The sequence below is a fragment of the Ambystoma mexicanum genome, chromosome 2p, assembly GCF_040938575.1.
Source record: "Ambystoma mexicanum isolate Mex_15411 chromosome 2p, UKY_AmexF1_1, whole genome shotgun sequence".
Taxonomy (NCBI): Eukaryota; Metazoa; Chordata; class Amphibia; order Caudata; family Ambystomatidae; genus Ambystoma; species Ambystoma mexicanum.
In genome coordinates, this window is record NC_090923.1 from 1,296,403,144 (window position 1) to 1,296,417,408 (window position 14,265).

The window sequence follows — 14,265 nt, forward strand, 5'->3', positions numbered from 1 at the left end:
AGTTGTTGTTATTTAGCTGAATCCAGTCAATATCCTGTGAACGTATGAGTCTCCGGGCAGGGATGAGATTAAAGGTTTTCAAAATGTAAGAACGGTTGAGTCTCCTTCTGCTGTTTAAAGCAGTGTCACTCAACCATCCAAGGATATTGAGGGTTTCCGTGTTTTGATCATTGGCAGAAGTTTTTGGTGAACATGCCTTTTCTACATCTGCTGTATCATAACAACACTGCTGTTCAAGAGTGTTAATTTCTTAGATTTTTGCAGTTCTTTAATGGGAATATCGCTCGCTTCCAAGTGTATAGTGGAAGGAACTTTTAGGTTAACATCAGGGGTAGCTGTTGAGGTAGAGGGGATGCGAACATCCTTGTGAGCAGACATAAGGGGATCTTTCGACAGAGCATTATTTCTCTATTATTGGATAGAAGGATGAGAGTTGTGACTGGTTCGTTTTTTTTAAGTTCCACATTGGGTGCATTGAGTGTGCCTGTGGAGCTATACTTTGCACAGAGCCCACAGGGAGTTTAATTTCCACTGATACTTCATTGTTGGCATCAATGATAAAACAAACGTCATTTTTTTTTGATTATTTTTTCTAGGGGTGTTAATTTTGTTGGCTTTTGAGGCCAATTTGGATGGAGTGTCGTGCTTTTGGAGGACAGCTTTACTTTCTTCATCCAGTTGCTCCAAAACTAATATCCCATCCTCATTAGAGAGGTTGCAGATATTTTTAATATTGGAGTTGCGGCCTCTCAACTTTAATGGCAATGTTTTTTTTTTTATTCTTTTTTTTTAACATCTTCGTTTGTCTGAAATTTCCTCTGAGCACTTCTTTTAATTGCTCTAAGATGCAGTCATTTTTGTCTTTAGTTTCTCACATACGTTTGCAGTTGCACTAGCAACCTCAAGGTCGCCCGATCCCGCTTCTTGCTCAATCAGATTTGTCCATGCAGAGGGACTATCAACAGTGTGACTAGGGGACCTTCCTTTTGAAGGCGAGTCGTGTGTTCCATCTTGGTTGACGAATTGCATTAGAATAATAGACAGTTGAGAGATCGTAGTTTCCAGCTTAACCACTTGTGCGCATACCTTGTTGATAGTCGCTTTGGATTTATTGACTTCATTTACGCTATTGCTTTGATTTGTGGGGGAGTGGTAAAAGCTTGAGCATAGGATCTAGTAGAAGTTGAGAAAGGTTTCTCAGAGATTTGTCTATGCGTATTTTGTGCATACAGAGGATCCTTGAGTCAGAGTGCTCTGGGTTCTCAAGGAGGTACCAGCGTGTTCTGCTGACGTAACAACATTTGGTACCCCAACAATCGCCTGGCCGCACACAAAGCCTTCCATTTTGCTGACTTTTGCAAGGAGTTCAATTGTTATACGTTTCAAATCCCTAATTTGTGCCCCTTATCCAACAAGTTAACTATTCGTGTTAAGACCGGGAACAACTGTTCAGCATTTTCAAAATCATGCAGCGCTGTCGTAGAACCCATAAAAGCAATTTGAGAGGCCTCATGAGTGGTCAGTGGAGACTGCTTGTGGTCCACAGGGCTACAGAAAACCTGCAGTGCTTGTTCCAGGTCAAGATGTACCTCGCATACCTGGGGGTCATTGGGTAAAGTTAATTTGTTCAGTGTCGCCGGCAGGTGTAAAGCGCTGCCTGACTCCATGTGAAGTGTTGTGCAAGTTGAAATTTACACCGGGCCTAGTATTGAAGTGATGAACGTTGTCGATGTCTCCACCCACTCCATTCACAGGAGTGGAGGGGTCCAAGCGAGAGTCGCGTTTTTCTACCCAATTCAGCCATGATGGTCGGAGCCATCATGAAATCGTCAGAAACGCACTGCTTTTGAGTGTCCGACGCAGGCATGGGAGGGCAGGTAGCGGAAGTGCTCTCTCGCATGCTAAGAAAACTATTTTGCACCGAGATTTCACAATCATAGATTTCTTTTAAAGGGAAAATAAGCTCTCCACGTTTGTTGTTACAAGATGCATGTATCTGAGCATGCATGAATGCAAAGGCTGTGTCTTGAACAATCTCCTCGTCCTTTTTATTCTGCTCAACGATGTCGTGAACTGCATTAATTTCTAAAGTGTTTGTTATGGTGCATGGGGAGAGGAGCATATTTCTACTGCTTTCTGCTGAAAGCGTTCCTGCAGATTGAGGCGTGGCATTATGCAATGAATTATTTGTTTCAGTTAAAGCCTTACAGATTTTACTACTTCTCAAACTGCTTGCCATTTTCTCATTTGGCTGGCAGGCAGAAAGTACAAAATGTTTGCTGCGTAGTCAGCGGAGAAGGGGAAAATGAATCAAAGTTTTCTTATTGTAAACTAAGCAGGCGATGTTCAGATGTCACACAAATCGTGAGATTCCGCCTGTACCGAGTGGCACCGCTAAAATTGGATCCGTGTGTGGCAGAAATGCTACGTTTGTATTTTGGTACATAAACTCACCGCTCAATAGGGTGTGAAAGAGGCAGTACAGTTGGTATTTACGGTCGATAGAATAGTGGGCGAGTTGTGTGTACAGCGTTCTTACCCGTTGCACACTGGTGTCCAACAGTAAATATCAGATTCAATACAAGTAATGGATGCTAGGTCCGGACGCCTCCACCACCTCCGGGTGCGTGTGTCCGTGGTGTTTTGTAGGCTGGCTGTTGGTAGGAAGAGGCTGGGTCACAACGTCACCAGGCGTTGGAAATGAGTTTCCAGCAATGCTCCTCCAAGTTGCGGCCCGCCAATGCAGGGGTGCTTCCTCTTCCTGCATCCTGAACAGCACTTGCAGCATCAAGAGAACAGCACTTGCAGTGCACTTCAGGTGATATTGGTTTGACAATCTCCAACTGGTCATCTCATAATGTTTGTTCAAGCAGTGAAACTAACCTGGGATCCTGTGCGTTACCCAGAGGTAGCATTATTTCTAGGAATACATATTTACTGGAATCCAGTGATCCAGCAGCAAGAATTCTGTTAGATTGTTTGCATGTAGGGGTGACGGAAATCACTTTTGATGGTATTCTCCTAGTTAGCGATTTAAATGGCTTTTGTTTGGGAGTGAGGGGCTTCGAATCACCTGGCAATCCCTTATGGACTCCTGGGGGTTGCAAATGCTGAATGGCTGTGTAATGGGAGAGGTGGTTTGGGGGCAATAAAGCGGCCAAAAATACTTGGAAGAGAGGTGACCAACTTCACTGCATGTTATGCCTTTAGGGTTTAGTGATCACTTTCCCCTTCCAGTGTTCTGCAGTGTTACTATTGTTAATCCATTTTATCGCTTTGGTCTTTATGGCCTAGTCGTTAAACTCATGTAGAACAAAAATATTATGGAAACCACAGAATGTTATACATTTCAACACATGGCTTAATAAAGCAGAATACTAAGGGCCATTCCCCTATTTGACAGACTGATTACGTCGCTTTCTTACTGGATTTCTCTGCTTCTCCACCAGTCTGGAGTAAACCCCAGTTCAAGCATAAATGTAACTTTGAAATAAAATCTAATAACTTTTAGGCAGAATATTAGGAATCTTGGTAAACCGAATTCCCTTGATATTTGGGGGCAAAATTTAAATAGTTAAAATTGCATTATAAAAACTGGATACCAACTTGCAAGTCCTGTTTGTTTCAGGCTGACGCAGAAGCTATGCTTCAAGTAATTGATACAAGTATTTCGGCAGATTTCTGGTCAGTCATTAGTAAATTGACTTTCTGCATCTGGCCCTTCAGCTAACCCCTATTTCCGAAGAAACCTGGGTAAGCAACTTTCAATTAACCTTTGCTAGAAGTAATTTGAATGTCAATTTGATGCATTTTTGACTCAGTAGAGGCATGGCCTCTTCCGCTGCAAAGGGAATTGATCTTTGAGCTGATCAAGACATGTAGGAACTCTGCTGCCCCGAGTTCGGTGGGCTTATCCAATATGTTTCTCAAACTGCCCGGAATTATGGGCAGACTCCCTGTACAGAATTTGTAAAGAAATACTTGAATCAAGGCGGGTGCACCCATCATGGAAGTCGGCAGTAGTGGTGCTTATATAAAGGTGATTGGCTTAATCCTAAGAACTACCGAACGATTGCGCTTCTTTATGCGCCAGGGGAAATCTTTGCCTCACTTGTGTTCAATCAGTTACGTGAATGGAATGCAATATCTGGTAGACTTGATTCACATCAAGTGAGTTTTTTCAAAGGGGTGGGTACGGCCTTCAAGGGCTTTATCTTGAATTTTCTTGTTGGAGCCATCATGAAAGGTACAGTGATCTGTGTGTTTATCGATTTTTGCACTTGCATTTGATGGTGTTAATCACTCTCTGCTCTGGGAGAAGCTTGTAGAATGGCACAGCCCCTCTTATTTGGTTGACTTGTTAAAGGATTAATATTCAGACACTTCTCTGAGGGCGAGAATATACCAGATGGTGCCCTCGCTAGACAAATTCGTACCTACAAGCAAGGGTGTATCTTGGCACTGGCATTATTTACTTTGATTTATTTCAGATGAAAGTTCAATCTTTTTCCTCCCCGGATTGAGGGTCAAGCCTTAAATTAGCCCTTGTATGCTGATGACCTGGTGTTACTTGAGCAAACCCCGTAGGTCTCCAATGACTGCTATCTGTTTTGAACGCATACGCAGAGACCAATTACTTGGCAGTAAATGTAGCCAAGTCTAAATTGATGCTGCTAGGATCTACTAGGAAACAGCACCTCGTCCAATTTGTTTTTATAAAAATGTTGCCTTGGAAAGTGTTGCTGCTTTCATTTATAAGTGTTTTTGCTCGACAGGGAGCATGAACAAGGCACCTAGGTTAGATCTGATAAAACGCCAAATGGCTGCTTTGGCCGTTCAGGGTTTGAGGGTGAACCACAAACTTAAATATTCCCTTTTGGCCTTTAATTCAATTTAGCAAAATGGAAGTGATCCCCACAATCACGTCTTACCTTTTTTTTTTTTTTTATTGTTTTTTTTTTTTTTTTTACACCTATTCAGGAAATGTTGGTCGCCATACAGGGGACATTTTGGAAATAAATACTGAGGGTCCCCAAAGGGCTACCAGTTTCATGTTTTCGTTTCGAGCAATGGCTTCTGTCCCACGGGGCTGTGATCCAAACGAAAATATCATCACTTTATAGGAAATGCTTGAATCCACCCAGTAATTCCTTATTTCAACCTCGAACTTGGCCCCAAGGTCAAAAAAAGAGAAAGCATTGTTGGACTGGGAGGCGTGTTGCCTGATGCTTAGTTCAAATGTAGACGCCAGTATTGCATTGTTAATCGGGAATCCGGTGGCAGTCAAACAAAACATTTGGTGTAAACATTGGATGGACACAGGGCGGGAGTGTAGAAAGTACAAAATCATTTGAATGAAGAAACGAAGCCCCTAAACACAAAACTATTCCTTTGCCTAATGACAAGTGGTTCTACCAGTAAGCGTGCACCTGAACCTTTACCCCACCAGGGAGGTACTTGTACCCCATTTGAAATTGGATTGCAACACACATACTCTTGTCGCTTTTGTCAAGACTTGAGGGCAATAGAATCGCTGCAGCAACTCTTGGCCCTGTTATTTCTGATTTTAGCGGCATCAATTTTGAGCACTTTGCATCCCTTTACAGTACTTACAGAGTAGAAGACTGGTGGTCAATTGTTCGCAGCAGTGCTAACATCGGTAGTGTCTTGGCAGCTCTTAGGTTTTTATAGGTTGTCTCTCCGTTGGACGGTTTGTAAATATGTTTTTTGATTATTGTATTTTATGGAAAGTCCTGTTTGATAAATCTGTGACATATTGGATTTTATAATCTATTATATGTTGTGAATAAAAATGTGCATACGACTTTATTTGATGTGTTCAGGTGAAGAGGTTTACATAAGCAGATATCACCAATATAAATAAATACATAAATAAAATAACAAAATGCACATATTCATCAACAATCCGTCAACTTCATACCACAAATGAATCGCACTATAAATAAACAAAAAGTAATTCCGGTCATTGGCCGTTTCCAAACATATTTTTGTTCCATCATTCGTAATCGGAAACTAAAAGTCACAAATATTCAATTCTTAGTTGATAGGTCCCAAACAAATAAATAAAACCGTTTCTCATAGCTCTTAGTCTATGCACCAGTGACTTCATAAATCGGTAATATATGCAATGTCATACTTGTGTAATTCTGCCTTTCTGAGGTTTGGGAATTCTAATACCTATTTAGGGAGTTGGTCGATGGGAGGCACAAACGAAACGTAATCTTGGGCACAAGATTTGGTAGGCAGGTCAATCTTGTTTTGTTTTTTGAACTAATTCCAAACCAGATGTTTTTACTGTATTTGTGCATATTGTTATTGCCTAATACGTCGATTTTTAAAATAGTTTGACAAGTGATTAGTATCATCATATTATAGACCAGGAGTAGACCGACTGTATCCAGCCTACTCTCTCTTGTATCTTAATCACATGTTCGTCACAATGCAGCTTATTTATACATGTAAATTGCAGCTTAATCAGCTGAAATTGCATGAAAATTGGACCAAACTCGGCTAGTATAAATTTAGCACATAATTGTTGGGGACAAGTAAAACGTTTCTTAATTCATAAATTGTGAAGTCCATTAACGGTTCACAAGTGTACCCACAGTGCTTCATCATGAACTTTCTAAATGCAGCCACATTTTGTTTGTACCGCACACACGTATTCCAAATAATTTTTCTACTCAACTTGTGATCTATAATAACACCAAAATATTTATATTTGGTTAAAAAGGAGTGTGAGAGCCAATCTGACGACTGGACATGGGTCAATTCCCTGTTTTATGGAATTTCTTCCACTCACAGGGGTCTACAGCCACGTTTTAGCTCACTACACCATTTAAAGAGGAATAACTATTTGCATATTAGTCTGGTCCCACCCACATGGACAGTTGAGCACTGAAATGCTAGGCAATTCTCTGTACAAGAGTACCATCAGCAGTCCCAGGCACATGTTTCGGTCTTGTTGGGCCTCCTTGGTGAGGTTAAGTTGAGCCTCTGTAAGGCACAGTGAACACAGGGTTCACGTCTGGATTACCCTTGGTTAGTGAAACCCCAAGTTCTACAAAAATTAAAAAGGGACCAGACTGATATGCAAATGGATATTTCTCCTGTGTGAGGTATAGTGAGCTAAAACGTGGTAGCAGCTCCTCCCGAGTGGGAACCTACCCATAGAACATGTTGTTTGGCCGTGTTCGTCATCGGGGGAGGGGCTCCCAGACCTTTGATTAAATATTCATATTTTGTATCATCTTCCACGTTGGACCAGTTGATGATCCCCCAGCTATATATAATATATCCTGCCATATTTCCAGGATTACTGAAGGGTGGATTCTTCAGAATCTGATAGGGTGCTGCACCGGGGTGACACCTGTGCTGCTTTGGAGTGCCTCACTGTAGGCTACACCCCCCCCCCTTTCCCCACTGTGGGACTGGGTGTGAGCTTGTTCCTTGCAAACCTGATGACTACAGCTACCAGAAGTCTTTGCAGCAGAATCATCATTGACTGTCAACACCCGCACTTGCTGTGAGCTGCAAGTTAAGACTGCCTCCCTGACGATGTGAAGAGCACAGAGGAGAACACCAGTGGCCGAGAATGTTTACTGTGCAGGGAACTGGAGTGCGCCCCTCTCCTCTTTCTTTTTGGCTATATATATATTTTTGTCTGTTTTTTTAAATTGTTTTATTTTATTTTTTTTGGATTTGCCGATTCCATTGAAAACCATAATGGTTCCTAGTATTCATGACCAGTGCTCAGTACAGTATTGTTGAAAAGCGTCTAGCTGCTGGGCTTGGAATTAAGGTTGGATACGGTGGAGGTAAGAGCAGCTCCTGGGTATCTAACCAGTGACAAGGAGCTACCACTGCTGAACGAGCAGCTAGTACATAGCAGTCCGCAAATCAAACTTCCACATAGGATGGAAACTTTTTTTGTCCATCATTTATGACTCCTTATGTTTTAAATGTTGTATAGGTGTATGCTAATATTTGTTTATAGATTGTCCCAAACGCACACAGTTGTATTGACATGGGTGTTTTTGTTTGGCATCTGGAGGCCTGGGGAGCCAAAAGTAGCTCCTGGTAGCGGTTAGTGTCAAGCTAACCAGGCTCTTATAGGTCACAAGCGGGAGCTAAATAGCTCCCAGCTCCTCTTGATTTCGAACCTTGGGATGGATGACTTTGCGATTAGGGTGACCCCATCCCCTCCTGGTGAGTTGGAACAGTGTTTAGCCCTAAAGATGGAATCATTTGGAGGGATGGCTAGTGAGCGCAGTGGGCCAGATGCACTATGGAGCCAGTATTGTGTGATGGACAGTTGGTCAAGTTGCAGATCAATGATGAGAACATGCATGTCGGTGGCATGAACACCAATGGAGCGAGCATTGATCAAGGCACATTTGAAGGAAGCCATGTGGTTATTTGGAAGTGGTGGTGCTGGGGGCATGTTGAATAGGCCTGAGAGGAGGGATTGTGTGGTCCATTGGTGCGGGCTGAACGTCTGGAGAGTCTAGCAGTAGCCGGTGTGGGCAAAGAGGAGCCACACTCTGGGGCTGTGGTGAAGGTTCTAGCTGCGAGTTTCGTAAGGCGTTCTAAACCTAGGCAAGTGCGGACAAAGTTGACACAGCCTGTGGGGTGAGTCGGCCCAGTCATGATGGTGGTGAATTTAGCATGGTCATTTTCTAGTAAGGATTGTGAAGTAGCACTGGAGGTGCACAGTTAAGTGCGAGAGGAAGGGGGGTGTGAATGAGTGGAGAGTCTCACTTGTCCCTGCGGCCTCGGCTCCCTGGCAGATCCGCTGAGAGCCCGTTCCCACGAACAGACGGATATGAGCTAGTGCTAGATGCAAACACTGTATCATTTCACCTTCCGCAGTGTATCACTGTTCGCAGTATGACCCGGCCAGTAGGGCCGGGGTGGAAAAGAACTGTAAAATGGTCCCCTGACAAAAGCAGAGCCCCCAAATACTAATGAGCAAACTACCTGTGATGAAACTCTTCTCTCCATGACCTTTCTGACTAAAAACATGTAACCTCCATGAAGATGGCAGAATGTATGTTTTTATATGGCATTCGGGTTGAAGTACCCACATCCCCGTCGCTATGCACAAATGGTAAAAGTGTCCCAGGGTTTTCATGTTATATGTTTCGCCGAGAAGACTGCACCCTAAGGTCCCATGCCATAACTGAACTAATGCTGCTAGAGTGCAAAGGAAGACAAATGCAACCCCATTGGAAGCTCATTGTAAATGGTGCACGAAAATGCACAGTATGTATGTCCAAGCTCACCATGTGTCACTGCCATCAGTCTTATTAGCCGGTTGTTCCTGCGTGCTCCACCAACCTTACTACTACCTCGCTTACCGCGCATGTATAGAAATGTAACAAAATGTTGTGGTTGTTAAATACTTAACATATAGGTAACGCATTTGAAATGGCCATGTAAAAGGCACTAACAATGTTGAAAATATAAGCTTTGAAAAGACTGAATGAGTATTGTATATTATGAATGTTTATGCCTCTTCCACTTATTCTGCAACACACGAGGAAAATACCTTTGTGGGCATATCCAAGGCCATTCCCCCTTCCTCCCTTTTGAAGCCTGCCAGACGGAAAGCAGAGGCCTGCGCTGCTCTGCTCCACCTCCCCCAATTCGGCTGGAGCCGCTTCAAACATTCACATTCCCCCGCAGCACCCAGGGCTGCGGCCTGCCACCTGAATTATTTATTACCCAGCAGTAAACCCCGGCCGTAAACGCAGGCCCGAAGGCGCCCTTTCTTAGGCTCCACGACCCACCGACTCACCCTAGGTTAATGGCCCCTGTAAAATTAGGACACCCAATATTATAGCAACACTGCAGGAACACATTCATAATGACTTCTGACGGGACATGATAACTTGGACAGCTCATCCCTTACCCTGAGACCCAACCTCGCGACCTATGATACCCGGTCAACAGGACGATGGTAACCATGTATTGATGTATCACCAAAAGACCCCACTCTAGGTGCATTACTCCTGTGTTGCATTAACCTGTAGAATAACCTATTGGAAGATTTACCGGGGAAGATAATATTGCAATATTGAATGAATGCGGTGTGGTGGCCTTAGGGCAGAGAGCCAGGAAAGACGTTCATCACTGACACTGGTCACGGCTGGCACAACAACACCGTCCGGATGAACCCAGCTGCCCGGCCCAGCCCACGAGGGTAACCAGTGACGTCCACCAACTACGGCAAACCACATCACAGCGGCACCTATAGTTGGTCGTCGCCACCCAATCCCCACAAACTTGTGCCCCCTATAGTATGTAGGTTCTTATGACGTTTTTTGTAAATATATACGCCTGTCTTTGCTATTGTCAGACAGAGCGCTCTCGGAGTTTGCAGAGTCCTTTGCATGCCCTATTCTGATTGATAAACTCCCATTTAAGCTCACCCGCACTTTGTCTTAGCCTTATTCCCATCTTGGGAAAGTCCATTATTGTCTCTCATTGTGGGGAGGATCGTGCTATCTGGGGGACGCTCGCCTTCAAGAGTTTAATCTCCCAAGGATTCAAAAAGGATATCCTGGCCTCCAACCCAGGACTCACCATTGCTGATACCTATTCCAGCGCTTCTGCCAGACAAACCCTTACCGACGTCCTCTTTGTCGTTCCTTCGCCAGATCTATGGACCCCTCATATGATCTCTGTGCTCTGTCCTGTCTCCTCCTCTCCCATTTATGGTGGCACCCGCTGGGAAGTGCGTATGGATTCCTTCGACTCCTCCAGACTCATCATAAATGTCTACCTAAATGGCACTGTCATGGTGCAAGGCCCTCAGGCCAATCTCCGTCTCTTTGATGGGCAGTTCCCTCGCCTCATCAACTTCATCTCATCTCCTGCTGTGCCTTACTCCTCTCCCTTGGCTACCCTGCCCTTTTCTCCTTCATCCTCTGCCCCATCTCATACTCCTTCCACACCTCCGCAGAGCGTACCTCTATGTACTCCTCCCCGGAAGGTCTTTAAGGCTGGCAACCTTCTTCTTCGGGGTTGGGGGGAGGGGGGGTCAGACTCTGGGTGCCTCTTGAGCCAGTTGGGCGTTCTTTGCTCCCGAGGCTGGACAATTTACTGTTCCCTTTGTCTTACCCTGCCTTGGCTTTTAACTTTTATTGGTCAACGCTTATTTTTGTTCATTGAACATACTAGACTCCATTGTAGTCCTGGTGGTTTTACCATCAAATAACCTGAAGTCTTAATTGAACTTTTAACTGAATTGTTCTGGCTACGCTGTCTTTTTTAAAAATGTTATCTGTGTATTAATGTTCTTTTAAGCTTTCTTCGTAGTGATATTTTTTAACAATTATTTAGTTTTTTGCAGATACATTTTATAGTATGCCCATTAACTTGCTAGCCAATTTGGGGGGGGTCGTTTTGGGATTGACTTGTTCTGTTTGTGAGTAAAATAAGCCAATTTGCACAATAGTCTTACATTTGCATCAATCTGCGCGGTTTGCACACAAGTTATTTATTGGGCATTTAGCAATATTGTAGGCACAGAGAATTTCTAAATGTACCCCATATTTCCTATTTTGCTGTTGAGAGTCTAATGGCAAAACGGAAAGCGGGGGAATTATTCCCTCAGAGTGCAACAAGATCTAAAATATCCAAAATGTTGGAGGTTAATCATTTAATCTCTGAGATTGAGTGTTTCTTGCAGGACGTAGAGGTTATTGATGTAGTTGATAATTTGAAACAAAGTGAAAACACTGGAGGAAGGGCAGGTCCTATTACTGTCTGCAGCTGGAAAGGTTCCCCAGAATGTGAGATCAAACTGTGTTGTCCTGTTTGAGAATGTATATTTAATAGATATCTGTGACTCTGATCAAACTTTAAGACAGAATTCCTCTGGTTTTCCAACAAGGCAGGCAAAACCGGTGGATCTGTTGGCCCTCTTTGAAATTGTTTTTCCTATAACAGTACCATCCAAACTCTTGGAATCCGAGGGGGTGGATATTATTGAAGTATATAATGAAGCACCTAGTTCCAGTAAGCCTGGACCTGTATCCAAATTGACACCCAAACTTAGTTCCAAAGTTCCTGCAGTAAAAACTCTGGGCTCCAGTTGTCTCCTTACCGGAAAGGGAAAGGTAATCCAAGATGGTGGGATACAAAGCTTAATTACAATCCCAACAGCAAACCGCTTTGACCCACTTCTAAGACTAACATCTTCCCACAGCACAGCCCCCCCCCCTCGTAGCAGGAATTTCTGGGATTAGCGTCAGCACCAGAGAACTTAATTCTGCAAAGTAACACAGGGCAAAGGAGGCAGGATGCAGTTAAAAGGGAAACGAAAGATCACAGTCCCGGTACTACAGAAGAATCTTGGGCCGTTGCAGTGCATAGCAGGCCCCCAGACTGAGTTTTTACTGGTCGCTGACCGCAGCACTAATACTTCCTGCCCATCTACCCACATAGAACCAATAGCAGAATCAGCAAGGGAGGTTCTGGCTATTAAAGTGGATAGTATGATCAATCTACTAAATACAGTGAACGTGGAAATCGGGGAAATTAAACGCAATCTCATGGAACAGAGCGACCTTATGGTCGCGAAACCCTCACAAAATACTGTAAATGCGGCCCGATGGAGAAAACGATGTCTGTTAATGGCTAGTTCTATGGGTAACTTGGCCAGAACAGCAAGGGCCTCTGATCTTACTCGCTTGATGGCCTCTGGTATACGAACACTGATTCCCTATACAAAGATGGGGTTATATGAGCTGTGTTAATGTTCAGATTCCCTCCACACCAGTCACATGATATAAGGAAGGGTATTCCCCTGACAGACCCTAATTTGACGCCAATAGGGAATACCACTACGGTGTCCCAAATGTAATGAAATATATCACAATGAGGCAAGTGACTGTTGTCCTAGTGTGGTAATGACTAACGTTCCAAGATTAACAGCTGGGCAGTTTGAAGATCAAGAGAGCTTGAAAAATAAATGTTCCCAGTGGATGAGGCATGTTAAGGGGCGACTCTCGGTTGTGCATGATGATATTGAGTCCTGTCAGAGGGGTAATACACTAAACTCACAATGGGATCGTATTATAATTTATCTGCGGTCCTGGGATCTGGTTGAGTGGACATTTGTTATTGATCGTAGATTTCACTCTTCCAATGACACAATCGTACTACGATCGCCAGAATTCCTATGTTTGAGATACCCAATTACAACGAAAAATCAAGGGGCACTGAATTAACATGCGAAAGCACTAAAATTTGTAGCAATATCTGAGAGTAACATTCATACTCCTGAGATTGCCGAACTTGAAGATGTTGAGTGACTGGGTGTAGAAAGGTACTGCCGCAAAGCGGTTAGTGGGACTATTAAGCTTTTGTCCTGGAATATAGCAGGTTTAAACAGTGTTGACAGATCTGATGGGGGGCTCATTTATAAGACGTTTTAATGTTATAGTATTCCAGGAGACCTAGGCAACAGCTCCTGTTTCGCTTCAAGGGCTTCAGTCCTATTGTGTCCCAGCTATAAAAAAAATCCAAAGGGCAGACCCAGTGGAGGTTTGATAGTTTGGGTGGTTGCTCTCCTGGGATGGAAGGTAGTGCAAACCGATATGGGAACTCAAGACCTCCAATCCTTAAGTATTACCACTAGAGAGGGGGAGAAAATTCTCCTTATGAATATTTATAATGGGCCCTCTAATTCAGAGGGAATGAAGATCCTAACCCTTAAGAACCTTTTAGATCCAGATCATGAGCCTGGGCATACAGACAAACTGACTTTGGTGTCAGGATCTGAATCTCCAAATAGAACCCATGGGTGTCCTAGCGGGACAGTGAGAGGATCAGGACTTGGCCTGGGATATCCCAGAAGCAGTGGTAGTAGCCCCAGTGAATACGCACCAGCTTGCAATTGAATCTGCCTGCCTCTTATCTAACCTCAATTTAAAGGCATGCGATGGGAGAACTCAAGAGGACCAACCTGCAAAGAAAACATTTGTAGAGCACAATAGGTCCTCTTTAATAGATTACATAATGATCTCAGCAGCTGACTGGGCGAGGGTAATTTATTTTGAAGTATTAAACAGAACAAAGAGAACATTACCCAACGGCACTTCCCTTTAGGGGAGCAGCAACCTCTGCTTTGGGAGATCTGGGTGACCATAGGACACACCTAAACCTACCCCTGGAAGTAGTTGGTCATGCTCGCAAATTCGAACTAGAAAAAGAGCTTACACCTTCACTTTACGC

The 14,265-nt window shown here is 43.7% G+C and overlaps 1 protein-coding gene across 3 annotated transcripts in view; it reads left to right on the forward strand.

Annotated features, from left to right (window-relative positions):
- Positions 1 to 14,265, forward strand: part of SMIM10L3 (small integral membrane protein 10 like 3) — a 733,015-nt gene that overhangs the window by 12,656 nt on the left and 706,094 nt on the right. The gene's annotated exons all lie outside the window — the stretch shown is intronic.